The sequence below is a fragment of the Hippopotamus amphibius genome, chromosome 5, assembly GCF_030028045.1.
Source record: "Hippopotamus amphibius kiboko isolate mHipAmp2 chromosome 5, mHipAmp2.hap2, whole genome shotgun sequence".
NCBI classification, from domain to species: domain Eukaryota; kingdom Metazoa; phylum Chordata; class Mammalia; order Artiodactyla; family Hippopotamidae; genus Hippopotamus; species Hippopotamus amphibius.
This window is the reverse complement of record NC_080190.1, coordinates 103,189,904-103,215,109: the sequence shown is the minus strand read 5'-3', so window position 1 is coordinate 103,215,109 and position 25,206 is coordinate 103,189,904.

Below are 25,206 nucleotides of genomic sequence, written 5' to 3'. Positions count from 1 at the left end.
ACACAGGGGGCAGAGAGTGGAAACAAGAGGAATTACTATTAGGAAGCATAGGGAAGGGAGACAGCAAATACTATAAAATAGACAAAATGAGAAAACGAAACACCTTGCAGGCAAAGGAGCAAGATAAAAACTCACAAGAACAAATAAACGAAGAGGAAATAGGAAAAGTGCCTGAAAAAGAATTCAGAGTAGTAACAGTAAAAATGACACAAAATCTTGATAACAAAAAAACAGAGAATACAAGAAACAGTTAATAAGGACTCAGAAGAACTAAAGAACAAACAAACAGCAATGGACAAAAAAGTAACTGCAATTAAAAACACTCTAGATGTTATAAACAGCAGAATAATTGAGGCAGAAGAACGAACAAGTGAGTTGGAAGATAGAATGGGGGAAATAACTGCCACAGAGCAGGAAAGAGAAAAAGAATAAAAAGAATAGAAGACAGGCTCAGAGACCTCAGTGAAAACATTAAGCACACCAACACTTAAATCAAAGACATCCCAGAAGAAGAAGAAAAAAAGAAAGGGTCTGAGAAAATATTTGAAGAGGTTATAGTGGAAAACTTCCCCAACATGGGAAAGGAAATAGTTAATAAAGTCCAAGAAGCACAGACAGTCCCATACAGAATAAACCCAAGGAGAAACACACTGAGGCACATATTAATCAAATTAACAAAAATTAAACACAAAGAAAAGATATTAAAAGCAGCAAGAGAAAAGCACCAAATAACATATAAGGGAAAATCCATAAGGATAACAGCTGAGCTTTCTGCAGAAACTCTGCAGGCCAGTAGGGAGTGGCAGGATATACTTAAAGGCTTGAAGAGCAAAACCTATAGCTAAGAATACCCTACCCAGCAAGAATCTCATTCAGAATCAATGGAGAAATCAAAAGCTTTACAGACAGCCAAAAGCTAAGAGAATTCATCACCACCAAACCAGCCTCACAAATCCTAAAGGAACTTTTCTAGGAAGGAAACACAACAGAAGTAGAAGACCTACCAAAAAAAAAAAAAATTTAAAAAATGGTAATAGGGACATACATGTCAATAATCACCTTAAATGTAAATGGATTAAATGCTTCAACCAAAAGACACAGACTGGCTGAATGGATATAAAAATAAGACCCTTATATATGCTTTCTACAAGAAACCCACTTCAGATCTAGGGACACGTACAGACTGAAAGTAAGGGGATGGAAAAAAATATTGCATGCAAATGGAAGTCAAAAGAAAGTTGGAGTAGCAATATTCATATCAGAAAAATTAGACTTTAAAGACTATTACAAGAGACAAGGAAGGATGGTACATAATGATCGAGGGATCAATCCAAGAAGAAGATATAACAATTGTAAATATCTATGCACCCACCGTAGGAGCACCTCAATACATAAGGCAAATGCTAACAGCCATAAAAGGGGAAATTGATAGTAACGCAATAATAGTAGGAAACTTTAACACCCCACTTACACCAATGAACAGTTCATACAAACAGAAAATAAATAAGGACAGAAAAGCTTTAAATGACACATTAGACCATCTCAACTTAACTGATAGTTATAGCACATTCCATCCAAAAACTACAGAATACACTTTCTTCTTAAGTGCACACGAAACATTCTCCAGGATAGATCACATCTTCAGTCACAAATAAAGCCATGGAAAATTTAAGAAAATTGAAATCATATCAAGCATCTTTTCTGACCACAATGCTATGAGACTAGATATTAATTACAAGAATAAATAACTGTAAAAATTACAAACACATGGAGGCTAAAAAAAATTAGTAAACAACCAAGAAATCACTGAAGAAATCAAAGAATAAATGAAAAAATACCTAGAAACAAATGACAATGAGAATACAATGACCCAAAACCTATGGGAGGAGCAAAAGCAGTTCTAAGAAGGAAGTTTATAGCAATACAGTCCTACCTCAAGAAACAAGAAAATTCTCGAATAAACAACCTAACCTGACATCTAAAACAATTAGAGAAAAAAGAAAAAAAAAAAAAAAAACAAAGTGAACAGTAGGAAAGAAATCATAAAGATCAGATAGAAATAAACAAAAATGAAATGAAGGAAACAACAGCAAAGGTCAATTAAACTAAAAGCTGGTACTTTGAGAAGATAAACAAAATTGATAAACCATTAGCCAGACTGGACAGGAAAAAAAATGGGAGAGGACACAAATCAGCAGAATTAGAAATGAAAAAGGAGAAGTAACAACCGACACTGCAGAAATATAAAATATAATGAGAGGATATTACAAGCAACTATATGCCAATAAATTGGATAACCTGGAAGAAATGGATAAATTCTTAGAAAAGTACAATCTTCCAAGACTGAACCAGGAAGAAATAAAAAATATGAACAGACCAATCACAAGTATGAAAAATGAGACTGTGATTAAAAATCTCCCAACAAACAAAAGTCCAGGACCAGATGGATTCACAGGTGAATTTTATCACACATTTAGAGAAGAGCTAACACCTATCCTTCTCAAACTCTTCCAAAGTATAGCAGAAGGAAGAACACTCCCAAACTCATTCTATGAGGCCACCATCACCCTGTTACCAAAACCAGGCAAAGACGTCACAAAAAAAGAAAATTACAGGCCAATAATACTGATGAATATAGATGCAAAAATCCTCAACAAAATACTAGCAAATAAAATCCAACAGCACATTAAAAAGATCATACACCATGATGAAGTGGGGTTTATCCCTGGAATGCAAGGATTCTTCAATATATGCAAATCAATCATTGTGATACATCATATTAACAAACTGGAGGATGAAAACCATATAATAATCTCAATAGATGCAGAGAAAGCTTTTGACAAAATTCAACATTCATTTATGGCAATAACTCTCCAGAAAATGGGCATAGAAGGAAATTACCTCAAAATAATAAAATCCATATATGACAAACCAACAGCAAACATCACTCTAAATGGTGAAAAACTGAAAGCATTCCTTCTAAGAAAAGGAAAAAGACAAGGGTGCCCACTCACAGCACTATTATTCAACATAGTTTTGGAAATGTTAGCCAAAGCAATCAGTGAAGAAAACAAAATAAAAGGAATCCAAATTGGAAAAGAAGTAAAATTGTCACTCTTTGCAGATGACATGATATTATACAAAGCAAACCTTAAATATGCTATCAGAAAACTGCTAGCACTAACTGATGAATTTAGTAAAGTAGCAGGATACAAATTCAATGCACAGAAGTCTTTTGCATTCCTATACAATAACAATGGAAGAGCAGAAAGAGAAATTAAGGAAACACTCCCATTTACCATTGCAACAAAAAGAATAAAATACCTAGGAATAAACCTGCCTAAGGAGGCAAAAGACCTGTATGCAGAAAACTATAAGACACTGATGAAAGAAATCAAAGATGATACAAACAGATGGAGGGACATACCAAATTCTTGAGTTAGAAGAATTAACATTGTGAAAATGACTATACTACCCAAAGCAATTTACAGATTCAATGCAATCCCTATCAAATTACCAATGGCATTTTTCACAGAACTAGAACAAGAAATGTTACAATTTGTATGGAAGTGCAAAGGACCCCAAATACTCAAAGCAATCTTGAGAAGAAAAGACGGAGCTGGTGGAATCAGGCTCCCTGATTTCAAACTATACTACAAGGCTACAGTGATCAAGATAGTATGGTACTGGCACAAAAACAGGAATATAGATCAATGGGACAAAATAGAGAGCCCAGGGATAAACCCATACACATATGGCACCTTATCTTTGACAAAGGAGGCAAGAATATACAATGGAGAAAAGACAGCCTCTTCAATAAGTGGTGCTGGGAAAATTGGACAGCTACATGTCAAAGAATGAACTTAGAACACTTCCTAACACCATACACAAAAATAAACTCAGAACTGATTAAAGATCTAAATATAAGGCCAGACTCAATAAAACTCTTAGAGGAAAACGTAGGCAGAATACTCCATGACATACATCAAAGCCAGATCCTTTGTGACCCACCTCCTAGAATAATGGAAATAAGATCAAAAATAAATAAATGGGACCTAATGAAACTTAAAAGCTTTTGCACAGCAAAAGAAACCATGAACAAGACAAGAAGACAACCCTCAGAATGGGAGAAAATATTTGCCAGAGAAGAAACGGACAAAGGATTAACCTCCAAAATATACAAGCAGCTCATGCAGCTTAATACCAAAAAAAGCAAATAACCCAATCCACAAATGGGCAGAAGACCTAAATAGACATTTCTCCAAAGAAGACATACAGATGGCCAACAAACACATGAAAAGATGCTCAACATCACTAATCATCAGAGAAATGCAAGTCAAAGCCACAATGAGGTATCACCTCACACCGATCAGAATGGCCATCATCACAAAATCTGGAAACAACAAATGTTGGAGAGGGTGTGGAGAAAAGGGAACTCTCCTGCACTGTTGGTGGGACTGTAAGTTGGTACAGCCACTATGGAAAACAATTTGGAGGTTCCTTAAAAAACTACAAATAGAACTACCATATGATCCAGTAATCCCACTACTGGGCATATACCCAAAGAAAACCATAATCCCGAAAGAAACTTGTACCATCATGTTTATTGCAGCACTATCTACAATAGCCAGGACATGGAAGCAACCTAAATGCCCATCAACAGAAGAACAGATAAAGAAGATATGGCACATATGTACAATGGAATATTACTCAGCCATAAAAAGGAATGATATTGAGTTATTTGTAGTGAGGTGGATGTTCCTAGAGACTGTCATACAGAGTGAAGTAAGCCAGAAAGAGAACAACAAATACTGTATGCTAACTCATATATACGGAATCTAAAAAAATGGTAGCGATGAATCCAGTGACAGGCAAGAATAAAGATGCAGATGTACTTGAGGGTACATAGCTGGGGGCGGGGGGTGGGGCGCAATGGGAAAGCCAGGATGAAGTGAGAGAATAGCATTGACATATATACACTACCAAATGTAAAATAGATAGCTAGTCAGAAGGTGCTGCATAACACAGGGAGATCAACTCAGTGATGGGTGATGGCTTAATGGGCTGGGATAGGGAGGGTGAGAGGGAGTCACAGGAGGGAGGGAATATTAGGATATATGTATAAATACAGCTGATTCACTTTGATGTTCAGCAAAAAGTGCCAAAACATTGTAAAGCAATTATATTCCAATAAAGAACTTAAAAAAAGTGTCTTTCTTTCAGTTAAGTAGACCCAGAGATTATCATACTAAGTGACGTAAGTCAGACAGAAAGACAAATAACACACAGTATCACTTGTACGTGGAATCTAAAATATTACAAAAGGAATTTATAAAACAGAAACAGACTCACAGACATACAAAACAAACTTGTGGTTACCAAGGGGGGAAGGGGGTGGGGGAAGGATAAATTAGGAGTTTGGGATTAGCAGATACAAACCAATATATATAAAGTAGATAAACAGCAATATCCTACTGTATAGCACAGGGAACTCTATTTGGTATCCTGTGATAAACCATAATGGAAAAGAATATATATATGTATAATTGAATCACTCTGCTGTACAGCAGAAAGTAACACAACATTGTAAATCAACTATACTTCAATTCAAAAAATTCAATGTAATAACCTTAAATAGAAATAGAAAATTCAATTAGTCATTAACTTTCACCCAGTGGCATACATATAGTAGTAGCTTATAGTATATAATTAAAGATATAGTCAAAGAAAATTTCCTACTTCAGCATTATCGTTGCTAATAGGAAACAATGAAAAGAAATTGTGCTTTCACTATAGGAAGACTATGATGGAAAAACAAGTAAACAAGAAACTACAGCAGGTCCCCTACATACAAACCTTCAAGTTGCGAACTTTTAAAGATGTGAACATGCCCAGAGAAAGAATGAAGAGAGACAAGGAAGAAGAAGTAACTGAAGAACTGAAGAGATTCACGATGCAGGAAATGGCAAGGGAATTTCTTTATATAAGGAGGCACTGTTAGTCTTTGAGGCACAGGGCCCAAACGTGGAACAGTACACAAAGGTTGCAGCAGCCATTCAGAATGCAATCCAGTGCTGCCATGTCATCTGTGACAAGAAAAAAAGAGCTACTACCCAGATATCACTGGATTGTCTTTTCAAGAGGGTAGATAAAATTGAATCCACCAAAGAACCAGAACCTGTGCCATCAACGTCAGGCATGAGTGAAACTGCAGCTTGCCCTCCATCTTCTATTGCTCTCCTATGATCCTTCAGCTCTATCATCTCCCACCACCTCTCCCTCCTCCAGTCAGTAGCTCTTCTTGCCTGTTCATGCAATGCCAGCCCCTGTACTATTGTATTTTTCTAGGTACTGTACTGTAAGATTAAAAACATTTTCTTTGTGTGTTTGTTTTTTATGCATTATTTGTGTGAAAAATGTTATAAGTCCATTACAGTATAGTACTATACAGCTGATTGTGTTAGTTGAGTACCTAGGCTAATTTTGCTGAACTTATGAACAAATTGGACTTATGAACATGCTCTCAGAACTGAACTCATTTGTACGTAGGAGACTTACTGTAACAATAGAGATTAATTAGAAAACAGGAAAGCAAGACAAAGGGTTAAAAATTAGTTACCCTCATACACACACATACACACACACAGATCCAAAATAATGTGTTCAAAGGAAAAAAGAAAAGTCAAAATTTATAAATTAGAAATGAGGAAGGCAATATATTATCTGATATGGAGAAGATTTAAAATGAGATAAAGGATTGAAATATCTATTTTGATATAGTTGACATTATTAAGTAAATATTTTTCTATAAATAGTATTTAATAAAATTTTTTTCAGAAGGCAAACCAACAACCATAAAGAAAATAAAGTTAAACTTTTTCCAAGAAAATCAGTAGGATCAGATGATTAAAAAGTGACTATTTTTTTCAAATTCTTTAAAGAAGTTAATTATCATGCTATATAAGCTGGTTCTCAGTATTAAGAAATGATAAGATGTTAAGAAATTAAATTCAGAAGATACAAAAACTTACCAGTACAAAAATAATAGCATAACCATGTTTCTTTAAATATAAATGCAAATTAATATATGAGTAAATTGATTTTGACATTATATTTCATAAACTATAGTATAGGTTGTCATGTTGTAACATGACATTTTGGACTCATCGTGTAGGAATAAAATGCTGATTTAACATTGGCAAATTTAATTTACAAACAATATCAATATATTAATGTAGAAATATAATCATCTGGATCAATGACAAAATACATTTTTTATCTCAAAAAAGATACTTCTAGACCAACTCATTAGGATGGATACTATCAAAAAAAATTAAAAAACAAATAACGAATGTTGTCAAGGATGTAGAAAAATCAGAACACTTGTGCATTGTTGGTTGGTAGGAATGTAAAATGGGAGAGCCGCTCTGGAAAACACTATGGCAGTTCCTCAAGAAACTGAAAATAGATTTACCACCTGACTCAACAATTTCAGTGCTAGGTATACACACACACACAAAATGAAAACAAGGACTCAAACACATATCTGTATACCTATGTTCATAGCACCACAATTCACAATAGCTAAAATATGGAAACAACCCAAGTGTTCATCAACTAATGAAAGGATAAGAAAAATGGGATATATATATTCAATGGAATATTATTTGGCCATAAAAAAGAAGAAAATTCTCATACAAGCTACAACATGGATGAATACTAAGAGGAATTATGCTAAATTATATAAGCCAGTTACAAAAATACAACCACTATATGAGGTATGTAGAGTAGTCAAAATCATAGAGAAAGAAGAATGGTGGTTGCCAGGAGCTGGGGCAGGGAGGGTTATGTTTAATGGGTATAGAGTTTCAAATGAAAAGAGTTATGGAGATGGATGGTGGTGATGGTTGCACAACATGTGAATGTATTTAATACCACTGAACTGTATACTTAAAACTGTTTGACAGTAAATTTTGTGTGTTGTGTATTTTACCACAATTTTCTTAAAGAATACATAACAAGACTCAAGAGAACATAATTTTGAATTAAAAAAGCTAAATGTTTATGCAAAAATGCAAATTCACTCAAAAATAATTTATAGTTTTAATATGACCCCAATCAAAAATGCCAAAGATTTTCAGGAATCTAGCAAATTAATCCTCACAGTCATCTGGAAAAATCTATCTAGAATTGTACCCAAAATGAGTAGGATGTATAGATATCTTTGTTAATTTTCTATTGCTGCATGAAAAACCACAACAAATTTAGCAACTTAATACAGTCCAAATATATCATCCCATAGCTTCATGGGTCAAGGAGTGGGCAGGGTCTAGCTGAATCCTCTCAGGGTGTTGAAAGTCTGCAATCAAGGTCAGGCTGCATTTTCATCTGGAGGCTTGAATGGGGAAGAATCTGCTTCTAATCTCATTTGCTCCTTCAAGGTTAGCAGGAGAATTTCTGTCTCTTTGGTTGGCTAAAACAAAGTCTTATATAACATATAATTAAAATAACGAGACCCTTTGCCATATAAAAAAACCTAATTAAGAAACTTGCATCCCATTACGTCTGCCATATTCTACTGATCCGAAGCAAGTCACAGCTTTCACCTAAACTCCAGAGGAGGGAATTATACAAGGACACAATTTATTGTGAGTCACTTTAGGGCATGTCTGCCACAATGTATATGCTAATGGATATTGCTAAGTAACAACATTTAAAACAATCCAGGCGACAGCATAACAACAGTGAAACAAAAGAAGTTCAGCAATGAACTCTGTGTTTTTATGCACATGTAAAGCAATTCAATATATGCTAAAAGTTAGAATTAATATATAATGCAGCTTAAATATTTATGTTTGTATAATGAAACATTGAGTTATATAAAAGAGAGTGGGGGAAATATGAAGTGGCCTTTCAGTTGTTTTTGTTTCATTATGCAGAGTCTAAGTACACCTGGGCAAACATTTCTCAGCTCAGCTCCATCTGCTTTATAAACGGAGAATTTTGTGAATCTAGCAGTAGGTATCTTTCCATCATAGTTTTCAGCTTTATTCTAAGTGAGTGAATATGTGTGTATGTGTGTGAGTGCATGTATGTAGGTATTTTAGTGTAAACTGCTAATAATTGCATTGGTGCACCAAGCCAATATAGATTTCTGACTCAGCATTTCTTCCTTGATTATCTCATGGTAACAGTGCATATATAGAAATCAAAAGCCCTTAAGAGCCAAAAGTACTGTGATCATTGTCAACACTGGAATGACAGTCAATCCAACACAGTTTCTAGACCCAAACTGGTTTTTTCCATTTTGTTTAAAAAACAAAACAAAACAAACACAAAAAACCTCCTAGTAGACAATTTACTTACTACCACTACCAAAAGGAAATCAAGAAGTTATGAAATGAAGTAAAAATAGCATTAATTAGTCAATTAAAACTGTAGAAAGCAATCTATATAGCAGACTAAAATCTTCATTTTAGTTATCTTACTAAAATTCAAAATGTCCTTTGTCCTTAGCAGTTTTATTTAAATATCTCAAAAATGCAAGAAAAGAACACAAAACTCCTTGAGTCATATAAACAAAGTTATACAAAGTCATTTCTTAATTTCTCGAAATCATGATACAAGTGACAAAATTAAAGAACATTAACATTCTCACAACCAATTGATAGTTCACTCTAGAAGATTATATTTCTAAAAATGACATCGGTTAACAAAAGTTTTTAAGACAATGAAAATGATCTGCCAAAAAGAAATTAATAAGCATATAAAAACATAAAGCGTAAGCTTTGCAAAGTTAAAAAAAATAAAGTGATTAGAGAAAAGATGTAAGTATAACAGGAGATAAGAACTGGAAGAAAATAAATATTTTTCTTTTCTGGGTTATGAAAAATTATTTTTACAGTATTTGTAGTCAATTATTGCATTTTCCTCACAAAATCAGTGGAAAGATTTGTCATGTAATGTTTTTAAAGGATATTTTTGAGTTGTAGTTAAAGTGTATTCCTTCTAAGTTCTGCAACCATTTTAAGTTCTGAAAATCAAAAATAAAAAAGGTTTTTGAAAAAATATTTACAAAAGTAGGATGTAGGATACTTATTCGGAACAAATCATATTTTAATTTAATAAAAAAATCCATGTATAATGTGTCTTGGTCACAGAACATAAAATACCACCATCATTTTCCAAGATTTTTAAAAAATTATAAAAGCTATTTATAAAAGAGTTAACTGTAAAACATCTTATTTTAAAATATCAAAAATTTATTGCTTTTGTGACCCCCTCAAAAATGTACAGTTAGAGAGAAAAATCACAGTATACACTCATAGCAGCCTCAATTATGTGAAGTGGTGACACTGGTTTTTTAAGAGCTAATATTATAAACTTAAAAAAAAAAAAAAAGCAAGGTCTCCAAAACCCTAACTTTCTGGTAACCACGTCTCAGACAGTAAGTTCAAGAGCAAGGCTCAATTTCAAAGGGATGATATTTTTTTCCTTTCATAACCTCAGATTCAAATGACAGGCAAGAACAGGACAACTTAAAAGCCAATCTTAAAAGTCAATTTAAAGAACTCCTGGCAGGTGAAAGAGAAAGCACTCAGTTGTACTTACCCCAAACAAGTATTGCACACCTATATAAAACACTCATGCATGGGGACACAGCTAGTCCTAATCCATCTGTTGTTGAAAAATATATAAAGTAAAATATTTCATCAAATAAATGGTCTAAATCTCCCTTTCTCTGTTCTACATTCTGTGGCAGCTGTTCAAAATGGATTCAACTGGTCTCCATTTCATTTTTCTTATATTTTAATTTGGCTTTGTTTCATGCGTTTTTTTCCCCTGTGAAACATGGCATGTTTTTCTGATGACTTCTGTGTTGTTACAAATGTGATGTCAGTGTCATTAAAATATCAGCAGTTGAAAAAGCAAAGCAAAGCATTCTTTAATTTAAAATTAAACTAGTTTTCCGCAAATATTTCCAGAGAAAAAAGAAAAATCTTGGAGGAGACACATCACTTGTTTCAATAATGTGTAATCTATTGGTTAAATATCAAAGAATAAAATTTAATAAAGTGATTTATGGCTTCACCAATAAAAATGTACAAGTAATTACTGATAAATTATCAGGATAACTTATCAAGCTTTGCAGTTAATGAAGCCTTTATAATCCTTGTCTTATTTATTTACTTTTGAATGATTTATGTACTTATAATCATTGCTGCATTAATAAGACAAAATGTCAAGCAGAGTTGATGATAGATACACTGACCAAGATTCAGAATTGGGCATTAATTTGATCCAGAAATTTGAATTCATCACTCATCTACAATGGATACATTTTGAGGAACGAATTAGAATATAAAAATTTTTACCCCATTGCAATGGGCTGGTCTCTAAAGGAATAGAATTCATTTACTTAATTAGTTCGACATATTTACTGTGTGACTACTATGTGTTATAACACTGGGGAATCTTATTGACTCAGAAACTTTCCCACCTCTTGGTGAGCTTATAGTTTAATGGAGGAGGATAAGAAAAGAAAATTGGCATACTTAAATGGCATAGTTAAAATTCAAAATTCCACCTCTTTAAGGCTTAAGAGTTGTGGTAATTAACAAAATCCATCTGAGAGAAAGGTATGAAGAGCCATTCACACAGAATCAAAATTCACTGAGGAGTTACTAATAGCAGAGCCATCTCAGAAATAAGATGAGGGATAATGTGACTTTTCTAGGCACTGATCGTGCTGCTGTTAAAAATTGTGTCCCATTCATTCTGAAACTGCAGAGGATAGTGACCATAAGACATAAAGAACATGGAAGTTATGTTAGGTAGAGGCTGTGGTGACTTAGTACACCAAATATAGTTAAATTTTTCTGTATTTTTAGGCATTTATACAGTCTTCATTTTTCCAGTTCAGTAAATATTCTTGTATACACAGTTTTTTGTACTTATCATTATATTTTCTTACAGTAAAAAGTTAGATGTGGAATTTTTAGGTCAGAGAAGAAAATACTCAGAAAATTTGTACATATGGCCAGAGATCTTGAAAAATTGTGATGTTTAACTCTTTTACTGATGATGTGGGAAAAAGCCTATATTTCAGTTACAACTCTATAACTGCAATGTCCAGCAACTAGCCATCAGGGACTATTCTGATTTAAATTTGAATTAATTGAACAAATAAAACTAAAATTCATTCCTCAAGTCACACTAGTCATATGTCAAATGCTTAATAACCACATATGGCTAATGCCTATCATATTTGATATTAAAGATATAGAAAATTTCCATCACCACAGAAACTTCTGTTGGACAGGAATAGAGTTCAGTCAATGTTTTATAACTGCTGTAATAAAATAGCATTTTGTTTTACTAGTTTTTTTACTAAGGCTCATTTTGTTTTACTATCCCCATGCTTTCTTTTACATTTTAAGAAATATTTGCCTGTCAGAGATGTGAACTTGTTTCTTTCAGATGTTGGTGGTCTTTATTTTCCAGAGAAAACTTGTTTTTCTCCTTGTGTGTTAAAGTTGAGGATGGAGGTGTTTAAGTGTGGAAAGATAACAAAGATTTTCTCTTGTTTCTGAGTTTTGTATCTTAGGAAAACTCTTTTTAAAACCAAAATTATAACTTTTTAAATTTCTGTCCTTGATAAATCTGGAAGTATTTCATGTGATATATGAGGTAGAGATCTAACTTTTTATTTTCAAATGGCAAATCTCCTGTCTATATAACATTTGTTGACTAACTTCTCCTTACCTCACTGTTTTCAGATACATCTATGTCTTTTTCTAGACATTCAAAATTTGTGCCATTGATGAGTCTATTTTTTCACCTTGCTGATTTTTGTTAAATAGCATAGTGTTTAAATGTTTTAAAATTTAACATTTTCTATTAATCTTTGTCTTAAACTTCCTAGGTATTTTCATGTTTCTTTTTCATAGGGGATGTCTGGAATAATATTTCGAAGTTCAAAGAATTGGTGGATTATTTTGCAGATTATATCAAATTTTAATTTAGGAATTATATATTTTTAGAATATTCCATTTTTATTAATCAGTTACATTGCATGCCACTGTATTTACCCCTTCTTTCTTCTTCCTTGGTAGAATAGTATGTGTTTTCTTTTCATGTAAATCCTGTACATGTACATATTTTTTAAATGTATTCTGTGCTATACCATTATCATTACTGCTACTGATGACTATTTCAATCTTATTTTCTAAGTAATTCTTGGTGATACATTTTAAAAATATTGATATTTATACATTCACATTGCAACTGACCACAACCCTGAACTATTTTATTTGCTTTAATAGTTTTGCAATGATGCTCCTTTTTAATGAACGTGATCAAGACATCTGAAAATAATGATGCTAGTTTAAAAAAAAATTCCATGGACTGAAGTCATTTTCAGTAAGGAGAGTGTAATTTCTTTGTGCTTTGGCTCCTCCCCTATGAAAATAGCCCAAATGGACCATCTTCTCATCCTCTTACCTCCAGATCTAATTTTCCTAGACTAGACAGTACTGTCACAAATTGGAGTAAATCTTTGTGACTTTTAAGAAACTGGCTTAGAGAAAAATGACAAGAAGGAAGCTTATGTCTTACCCTTGAGCTCCATTTGAACCATTAAATGCTATTTATCTACAGTGAGGGAAGGAACAAAGCATATGACAGATCCCATTTCTTTTACAGTCTACCCATGCATTCTTCACTAATCCCTCCAAAACAGAGAATGCTGATAGAATATACCTAATTTTCTTTAATTCCCTTCCTGGAAAACTGTAATGCCTTCCCAGAAAAGGAAGTCATGTGTCTTCATCAATTTATGTAGAACATTTTGTATCTGGCAACATTTCCTTGAGCTTATATTTTGCTACCTTCTCATTTTGCAATTTCACTGCCCATAAATTTGGGGGGTTTTGCTTATTTTTATTCTGTTATCTCCTTCCTCTTTTCTTCCTATACTTTTGTATTTTCACTCAAAAAGGGCAGATGCTCTTATCATTCTCAGCTTCACCTCTTATATTATAGACTTTTAGTGTTTATACTTAAAAGCTGTTTCCTCCCCCAAGAAAAGCTGTGAAACTGTACATAATTCCCAGCTAATATCAAACACAAATTTAGTATTTCTAAAGGTTTTTAAAGTTACACAGTACTGTGAAACTTAAGTGAGAAATAAATATAAAGTTATTAAGGTTTCAGAATTGTATAAACATTTTACCAAAATGATAACTATTAAGTATTTCTAATCATGTTGATAAGATGGCATCTTGAAACCCAATGGGATCTTCAGCCTTAGATTCCTCCAGGTTCATTGATATTCATTGCTATATCATCTTTCTGGGACAGTATAGTTTGTTACTCTCTCCACTTCCTGAAGTGTCCTATCCCAGCTGAGAAGCTTCCTGGGGTAGACAGGGCAGAAGAATAATGACTCCCACTTTTAAAAGCCCTAGGCAAGATTTGACTTTTTTAAGATCTCAACCATTACAGATTTTCACATAGAAGAGCTTTTCTTATTCCATGTAACCCCAAAAGAACCAGCAGTCCCCAGTGGTGCACATGCCAAGGAGTACATGCATACAAAGATCTTCCGACATTAACATTTTCTAAATAAGGAGGCTAGAATTTCAGCTCATGTTAGCATCTTCATGAGAGGCTAGACTGATAATCACAAGCTGTGATAAAAAAAAAAAGAAAAGAAAGAGAAAGAAACAGAAAGAAGGTGATGCAGAATAAAGTGGAAATCGATGTCTAAAATTAGACTTACATTGTATTTTAAAATATCATTTATTGTTATTCCAAAATATAAAGATGTGTTTGGATTTCTATTATTTCAAATCACTGAAGAGCTCATCTTTTTCATCCCTATATAGAGTTAAAATCAACAAGAATCATGATCAGTAGGAGCATTTCAGCTATTTTAGCATCAGTACGGATCACTGTAGCTAAACTGGTCTTTCAATAATCAGTCTCAGTTGTGAAGTTACAAATTTTATGTGATGTCTCGAGCTGCAGTCAAATGGTCATGTGCATTAGATAAATATCAGTGGGATGATATTATCAATAACAACTGTGATCTTGTTTTTCCATTACAATTTTTATTTTCTTTTTACTGGATTAACAGGGGCTAAAATGTAGCTTGATTTTTTTTAATTAGAAAATAATTTTTAAAGTTTTAAGATTGCTCAAAAAATTATCTTAAAAATGATTCCTTCTGTTCCTTCCTACTTCCCACAAAAAAAGAGAATAAATGCTTTAGCAACCATATCTACCACAATTATAACGTCGCTTACAGCTATGCCTTAAGCCCAGAGGAGAAGGTGGGGAAAAGAAAGCAGTTTATCTGTAAGTGTGATGAAAGTGCTTTGGTGTTTCCTTTATATTCTATGCTTCTATTATTATTATTACTTCTGATTGCTCAATATTTACATGTACCCAATATTGTGATTTTCTTATGAGTAAATGATTATTTTCCCTCATAGTTTATAATATTTCACCCAACGTTAACAACATGCTCTTAACTGTTGTGAATCTAACTAAATACGCTTATTGGTATTTGTTTTTAAAGAATCACATTTTATGTAATATAAGTAATGTTTTTAAAATGTTCCTGAATATCTATAGAATTTAAGGAAATATAATTGAAACATTGTTATATATCTAACACCAGGCCATTGTTCTCCTCCGGTCTTCTCTGGATATCTTTTTTCTGATCAGCAGCCCTTAAGATACTCTTTGAGGTAGGAAAAAAACAAAAGTGAAGGGCAGAATGAGAGCAAGGACACAGATTTCTATAGGTATCAACTCCCAATGCAAAAGACTGTATTTGGTAAATCTGTTTATACTTGTGCAATGAACATAACTATTTTATAGTTATCACTGGTCAATCTAAAAGTAACATATACACACACAAAACAGACAAAACCATGCTGCACATCATAAAAATAAAACAATTCAAATAGAGTTAGAGTCCACAATACAAAGGGAATCTTGAAATTAAAATTTTGAAGTTACAGGAAAGATTAAATACTTTTTTCAGTTTTATAAATCAGAAAGCTAGTTAGTTGATGGGCTAGAGTCAGAACATAGACCTTGAGAGAGACTTGTGTGGTTTCCACTACAAAACACTCCTAAATACGTAAGCAGAACCCATTATAGAAACAACCTCTGCCCAAAGAAAACACATTTCCCCTCAAACAGTACTCCAGATTTCAGAAGGGCAACCCTTTTGGAATCTTGGTAACTATGGCGTATAGAAGTCTGTGTTCATGAAGATAACAAAGCCATTGATTTGTCTTTTCTTGTAAAATTGTAAGAGAATAATAAGGCCACTCTACAAACAACAGCAAAGAAAAGTGTGCTTTAGTTTGGTCCGTATCCACTCTGGATACAGAATCCATCACTAGAGTGTGATGCTGACAGTCCTCACTGCCATGTTCCCTAAAGATGTGCTTTGGATTATGCCAATATTTCTTTAATATTTTCGTTTTGGTCAATAATGTCAAATATCTTTGTTAATTAATACAGTGAAAGGTCTTATTGCTCTTTAATGTAATTTCACTTTTTGCAGTATTGGGAATGATATCATTTTTGCTCACTACTGAATAGTAAATTTTCATAAAAGCTTATGGTGTTGCATTTGACAGCAACTGATTAAATAAGAATTGGCCAAGATATGGCCAGTCACCAGGAATAGTATTATGCAGTGGTGAGCTTTATTAGCTTTCCTTTCAATGGTAATGCTGTCTTAGACTTTGGTGACTATCATTCAATGTTCTATATCCATTTGTAATTCATTAGTTCAGCAAATATTTATTGAGCATCTAATGTAGTTTTCCTGTGCTTTGAGTGGAAAGATAAAAAAATCACTACAATCAAGTCTCTCATTATATATTTTAAGGCATATTTGTCCAGAATATACTTTGCTTAAATGATATTCTTGGTTAAAAGTGGAAATATATTTTTTAACAGTTAGTAGTTGTCAATTTTATCTTTACAATTGTATATGTCTACTTCCACAATCTGTTCTTTCTTTGGAACTTAAAAAAAATAATTCTGTATTTGAATGGCTAAGTCTCTCTTAGGTAATGCACTAAGCTACAATGGGTATTAACAGCCCTATCTGGTAACAAGTTCAAAAGCAAGATTCAACCTCTTACAAATTAAAGGAGTTGAGGTAGGTATCTCAGCTTTTACAAGTTTTTGTCCAATGTTTCCAAAGATTGTTTAAAAGCATTGCACATGCAATAATGACTTTGCATAGTAGAAGTATGATAATAATATTAATAAATGATAAAGAACCATGTCTAATCTAAGATTTATCGACTTTACAATTTAATCTGAAGGAAATGTAATGCAAGTTTCAAGTTAAGCACACATTGCTAAATTTCCTAGAATGTGGCTCTACATCCTAAAGTTTTTAAAGATTGAGGTGTATGCTGTACTAATATATAGTCAATACAGACAGAAACTGTTTCTAAGTCAAATATCAGAATAAAATATGCTTGAATTGGGGTTCTGTTCAGCTTGAATTATCTGAAAAGTGAAAAATGTAAGCCCATAATCTAGTGCAAATCTAGAAACATTTAAAAAATTTAAAAATACATTTTAAAAGTACGAATTCTGCACACCAATGCTCTTCATGGTTATAGTGTTAAAGAGCTATTTGTTATAACACTAAAAATAATTCTATCAAAAATTATCATATAAATGAAATATATTTGGTGATGAGTGGGCTTAATATCCATATAAAATCTGCAGCATAAGAAATCAAGAGTGATACTGCAAAACATTGAAAATGAGTACTGTGACACAATTAAAATCAGAGATGAAAATTTCAGAACCTTTTTTTTAAGCTCTTTATTGGAGTAAAATTTATTTACAATGTTGTGCCAAGTTTCTGCTATACCACAAAGTGAATCAGCTGTATTTATACATATATACTCATATCCCCTTCCTCCCGTGACTCTCCACCCTCCTTATGCCACCCCTCTAAGGCACCACCCATCATCGAGTTGATGTTTCTGTATTATGCAGCAGCTTCCCACTAGCCATCTATTTTACATTTGATAGTGTATATATGTCAATTCTGCTCTCTCACTTTGTCCTGGCTTCCCCTTTGCCCCCCACCCGTGTCCTCAAGTCTATTCTCTACATCTGCATCTTTATTCCTGCCCTGTCACTGGGTTCATCAGTACAATTTTTTTAGATTCTATATATATGAGTTAGCATACTGTATTTGTTTTTCTCTTTCTGACTTACTTCGCTCTGTATGACAGACTCTAAGTCCATCCACCTCACTAAAAAGGACATTTTAATTCCTTTTTATGGCTAAGTAATATTCCATTATATATATGTGCCACATCTTCCTTTTAAAGTATTTCTTATTTCCAGAAGAAAGAAATTTCATGAAAAAAAAAAAAAAGAAATGCAATTATATAGTACAGTTAGGGTCTCTTATCTAGAAAGTATTACATATTATCAAATATTTAAAGGCAATAATTTTTATGATATTTTTTAACTTTGGCAATTCTTAACATTTGTTTCACATTCACATCTTTATAAAGTATTGTATTTTTCACTTAAAATTGTGGTAAAATTACACATAACAAAAATTTATCACCATAGCCATTCTGAAATTTAGAGTTCAGTAGTGTTAAATACATTCACTTTGTTGTGCAAATTATCTCCAGAACTCTTTTCATTTCACGAAACTGAAAGTCTATTATAACAAACAAAACAAACAAAAACAGAAAATAACAACTTTTGGCCAGGATGTAGAGAAATTGGAACACTTGTCACCTGCTGGTGAGAATGTAAAATGGTGCAGCCACTTGGAAAACAGTATGGGAAGTCCTTAATAAGTTAAAAATAGAATTACCATATGACCGAGTTATTTATATATACCCAAAATAATTGATAGCAGGATCTCAGAGAGATATTTGTACACCTATGTCCATAAAATATTATTCATAATAGCCAAAAGGTGGAAGCAGTTTAAGAATTCATCCAATGATGAATGAATAAGTAAATAAAATGTGGTGTATATATATATATATATATACACACATACATATATATATACAATGGAATATTATTCAGCATTAAAAAGAAAGGAAATTCTGATATGTAATACAACATGGCTAAACGTTAAAAAACATTACACTAAGTGAAATAAGCCGGTCACAAAAAGACATATTATATTCCACTTACGTGGGATACTTACAAAACTGAAATTAACAGGGACAGAAAGCAGAAGGGTGGTTGCCATGGGCCTAGGCAAGGGAGCCAACAGAGAATTGTTGTTTAATGGGCATAGTGGTAGGAGAAATTGTTTTGAGTGATGTGTACTCTGCACTATTAGCATCATAAAGATGTTGTAACTTTACCAAATTATGAATGACTGAAGCAGGAGCATAGAGTGGAAAATTGATGTATTCATTTCCAAGGGTGAGATTCTTTTCATTGATCTTAAAGTATTACAGTGTTTCTTCACTTTGGTATTATGCTAGAGATCTATAAAGAAGACGTCTCTGATCACAAATAGATGCATCCAAATTCAGTTGTGCCTCTTGTTAGTACCCATATGAATCCTGTAATTCTCGTTTTTCACTACTTTATAGTAGAAGTAATAATGTCTTTCTAGAATGGAGTTAAATAAAACTATGTTTATTTACAGGTGACATAATCATATATAAAGTAACTTAAGGACACACTAAAATATTTTTAGAACTAATAAACAAATTCATTAGGGATGCAGGATACAAGATCAATATACAAAAATCTACTGTATTTCTGTACATTATCAATGAAAAATCAAAACATGAAATCACAAAACAATTCAATTTACAGTAGCATGAAAAAGTAAAATACTTGGGAATAAATTTAACATAGATTCAAAGCTTTTAACCTGAAAACTTTAAGACAATGCTGAAAGAAATTACAGATGGCTTAAGTAAATGGAAAGAAAACTCAAGTTCATGGATTACAAAATTTAATATTGTTAAGATAGCAATATGCCCCCAAACTGATCTATAAAGTAAATGCAATTTCTATCAAAATCTCAGCCAGCTTTTTTTGCAGAAATTGACAAGCTTGTCTAAAACTCACAGGGAAATGCAAAACAATCTTAAAAAGACAAACGATACTGAAAAAGAACGAAGTCAAAGGACACACATCTCTCAATTTGAAAACTTAAAGCTAGAGTAATCAAGAATGTGTGGTACTGGGATAAGGAGAGAGAGAGAGAGATGGAATAGAACTGGGAGTTCAGAAATAAACTCTTATATTAATGGTCAGTTGAATATTGACAAGAGTCCCAAGACAATTCAATCAGAAACAATGGTCTTTTCAACAAATGGTGCTGGGACAATCAGATATCCACATACAAAATAATAAAGTTGAACCTCTTCCTCTTGCCATACAAAAAAATAAATTCAAAATGAATCATAGATCTAAATATAAAAGCTGAAACTATAAAAGTCTTAGAAGAAAATATAGTAGTTAATTTTCAAGTTCTTGGGTTAGGCAAAGTCTTCTTAGATAACACCAAAGCAAAAGGGGTGAAACAAAAAAGCAGATAAATTGGATTTCATCAAAATTAAATTTATTTCTGCTTCAAAGGATACCATCAAAAAAGTGAAAACAAACCTGGAGAAATGGAGAATATATTTATAAATCATAACTCCTATAAGAAATTTGTATTTATAATATAAATGATTCTTCCAAGTTAATAATAAGAAGATAGACAATCCAAATTAAAAATAGATGAAGGATCTGAGTAGATATTTCTTCAAAGAAGGTATGCAAATGGCTAAGAAGCACATAAAATGCTCAATGGCATTAATTATTAGGTACTTGCAAATGAAAACCACTATAAGAAACCACTTCACAACCACTGGGATTGATATAAACAAAAAAACAAATAATACAAAAGTTGGCAAGGATATGAAGAAATTGGAAAACTCATAGACTTCTTATAGGAATGTAAAATGATGCAGCCACTTTGGAAAAAGTGTCTGCCAGTTCCTTAAAAGGTCAAATATACAGATACTCTATAAAGAAGCATTTGTACTCGTAGGTATATATCCAAGAGAAATAAAAAAAATTTGTGTACCAGTGTACACAGCAACCATTGTTCATAACAGTTGAACAATGGTAAGGGACCAAATGTTCATAGATCGATGAATGGATTAATAAAATGTGGCATACGCACACAATGGAGTGTTGATGGTACTTAGTGACCTAGTTCAAAACAGCGGAAGATGGAAAAAGAAATAAGTAAATTTCTTGTAGAAAAACCTGGTGCCGAGACCAGCTCGGCAACTCAGGGCGAATGATGGGTGCCGCAAGCTTAAAGAAACACAAAGACAGATTTAAGAGAAAGATGGGATGGGGTACTCAGGAGCTCTAGGATCAAGAGCCCCACTGATTCATCCCACGTTGCTTTTATTGATCTCTCGGCATTCAGGAAGTAAGATAGCATAAGGTTCTCATACACCCAGTTCCATCCCACAATCAATGTTTCCTTTGAGGTAACCAAATTTCTCTTTGTATAAAGGGCCTCGCATGATTGGGGGCAGTGGTCTTTGCAAGAACAGCAGAAAGACAATCAGTGCATGCACAAGCAGCATTCTAACTTGCGCTGACCCAGCATTCCTAAGTCCGCACCCTTAGCTCCTCCGCTGCTCAAGCAGGATGTCCTGCACCCAGTTGCTCAGCCCATGTACTTTAATTACTTTTAACCATATTTTCTGTTACATTTTCAAGGCTTCAGAAAGACATCTGAATGTTTTCCCACAATCTGGAAAATACTATCTTGGCCAAGTGACCAAAGTAAACATCATCAGTGATAAATCTTGATAATATGTAACCTGTTATGCTATAAGAGGAGTGTTTCATCTCTACAGTATATAATCCTAGCTTAACCATGAGAAAAATATCCAATGAACCCTGAGAAAACCATAATCCAAAAAGAAACATGTATCACAATATTCATTGCAGCACTATTTACAATAGCCAGGACATGGAAGCAACCTAAACGCCCATCAACAGATGAATGGATAAAGAAGATGTGGCACATATATACAATGGAACATTACTCAGCCATAAAAAGGAATGAAATTGAATTATTTGTAGTGAGGTGGACCTAGAGTCTGTCATACAGAGCAAAGTAAGCCAGAAAGAGAAAAACAAATACCATATGCTAACTCATATATATAGAATCTAAAAAAATTGCACTCATGAACCCAGTGACAGGCCAGAATAAAGATGCAGATGTAGAGAACAGACTTGAGGCCATGAGGTGGGGGAGGCAGCAATGGGGAAGCCAGGACGAAATGAGAGAGCAGAATTGACATATACACATTACCAAATGTAAAATAGATGGCTAGTGGGAACCTGCTGCATAATACAGGGAGATCAACTCAGTGATGGGTGATGACTTAGAAGGCTGGGATAGAAAAATGGGAGGGAGTCACGGGAGGGAGGGGATATGGGGATATATATATACATACAGCTGATTCACTTTGTTGTACAGCAGAAACTGGCGCAACAGTGTAAAGCAATTATATTCCAATAAAGAGCTTTAAAAAAAAAGAAGAAAAAGCCCAAATAGAGGAACAATGTACAAACTTCCTGTTCAGTACTCAAAACTGGAAAAGTCATGAAAAAGTAAGAAATTCTAAGAAACTGTTACAGCCAAAAGGAGCTTCAGGAGACATGACAACTAAATGGAATGTAGTAACCAGATGGAATCCTGGAACAAAAAATTGTTTGGTAAAATGTAAGGAATCTGAATAGAAGACAGACTTTAGTTAATAAAAATGTATCAGTATTGGTTTATTGATGCAGACAAATTGACCATACTAATGTAAGATGTTAATAATATTGGAAATTGGGTATGCTGTACTCAATTAAATCCCAATTTTTCTCTACATCTATAAAGTTCTAAAAAAAAAAAAAAAGGCTACTAAAAAAATCTAATTTATAATGGAAAAAAAAGTTGTCAAATAATTAGCATGAAGCTCATGGGCAAACTTATTTAAATTTATTCAATTAAATGGTGGATTTTCTACGCTGCTTATATATGAAAATATTTAATACCTTAGGTCTCACGAAATCATTCTATTAATTTAATGCTATCCAATAAAATTCAAGCAGTGTTTTTCACAAAATTTGAAAAGAATCTGCTTAAAATTTACATTACATAGATCCAATAATAAAGACATTTTTAAGAACAAAAATTGCCTCTATTATATTTGAAGACAAAAGAGTATTTCGAGTGGCATGTAACAGATAATTAGACCAATGAAACTGAATAAAGAAAACAGATGCAAATCCACACTTTATAAAAACTTTGTGCATGACAGCAGAAGCATTGTATATCAGTGGGAAAAAAGATGAGCTATTCAATTAATGGTGCTTGTTTAACTGGAGGTCTATGTGGAAAGAGACTAAAACATATCCTTATCTTATATGATGTAAAACAAACTCCAGATTTAATTTTTAAAACAATAGTGAGAAAAGCAAAACACCTGGAAGAAATTAAGATATTACCTCCATAATATTATTAGTGCTGAATATGAGTTTTTAACTAAGGTAATTAGCTTTTATTTGATCAACGCTATCACCAAAAATAAAGAAATGCCCATTAATTATATATGATTGAAGGCATCAAGCAGAACCAACATAGCCTTTAGCCATGTCCAAAAACATCCATATCTTAAAGAGAAGGGAAGTAAGTTATGTGAGACCAGCATTTGGTGCTACCTTTTCTCTCAAGGCATTTGCAACCTACATATGGCAAGATAGGCATCTGAGAATCTGGGCAACACTTGCAGCCATTTCACAGAACTAGAGAAACAAGAGTCAGAGTTCAGCATCCATCAAGGTAGAGGCACTCTGGTAATGAGCTGTGGATTTAAGGTGGGTCCCCCAAAGGAGTAAAGGCAAACTGGAAATAGATCACCCAAACAGAAAAATAAAACCTGTCACTGACTCACCTCAATTCTTGCATTTAATATGGATATTTACCTTTGCTTTACCTATGACAGAAACTGACAGACTTTTGGCAACTACACATATCTAAAAGACAAAGAGTGGAGTTCAGACTCCCAAAGAGGAAGGGCTTATAAATACTCTAGTTTTTCAGTTGAAACTAATAAAGGACTCCATTGAGAATTAAGGGTGAAGTGAAAGAAGAGAGCACATTGATAATAGAAACTGATCATCGTGACCCACAGGAGAAGCACATATTGGAATATCAGATACAGCCTTTGGAATAACAGTAAAGCAAATTTTGAAGTAAATTGAGAAGATACAGAATTTCAGCAGAGAAAAGGAATATATAAAAGGAATACAAATAGAAATTTCAGATCTGAAAATATAAAAAACTAAAATAAAGAATTCAATATATGGGTTTAATGGCAGATTAGCCACAGTGCCTTCTCACCAAAAAAGAAATCAGATTAATGAAGTGGAAGATCATTCTTTAGATCCAGTTTCAAGCACAGAGAGAGATGGGAGGAAAAAGGATGGAAAATACACCAAAGGACTTAAGAGACACAGGGGACATATTAAAAATACTTATCATAACCTCAGAAGCAAAGGGCAAAGAAAAGAGTACATAAGCAATATTTGAAGGAAAAAAGCAGGTAATTTTCCAAACTGATCAAATACACAAATAGAAATAAATAACCAAAAGCAAAAATTAAAATAAAATCATAAATGCAGGCAGAAAGAGAAAAATGGACCCATTAGCTAAAATGCAAACAACAGTACTGACAGCTGACTTTTCTGTAGAAATTATTGAAGCAGAAGATATTACAGCTGAATTTTTTTAACTGAAAAAAAATATTAACATAGAGTTCTATTCACAGAGAAAATGTGTTTCAAAAATTAAGGTATATTTTCATTATACATAAAAATTAGGAAAATATATCACTATTGGATCTATATTAATGAAAATACTTGAGGAATACTAAAGAGAGAGGGAAAATAATCTAGTAGAAGCCTGGAAATTCAGAAAAGAATAAAGGTTGAAAAGATTGAACGTAAAGGAGTCCAACTCAAGAATGGAAGATGCCTTAGAGGACTGGGACGGGGAGGGCAGGGGGGGCTCGAGGGAGGGTGGGGGGGAGTTGAGGGAGGGAGTGAATATGGGGATATGTGTATAAAAACAGATGATTGAAC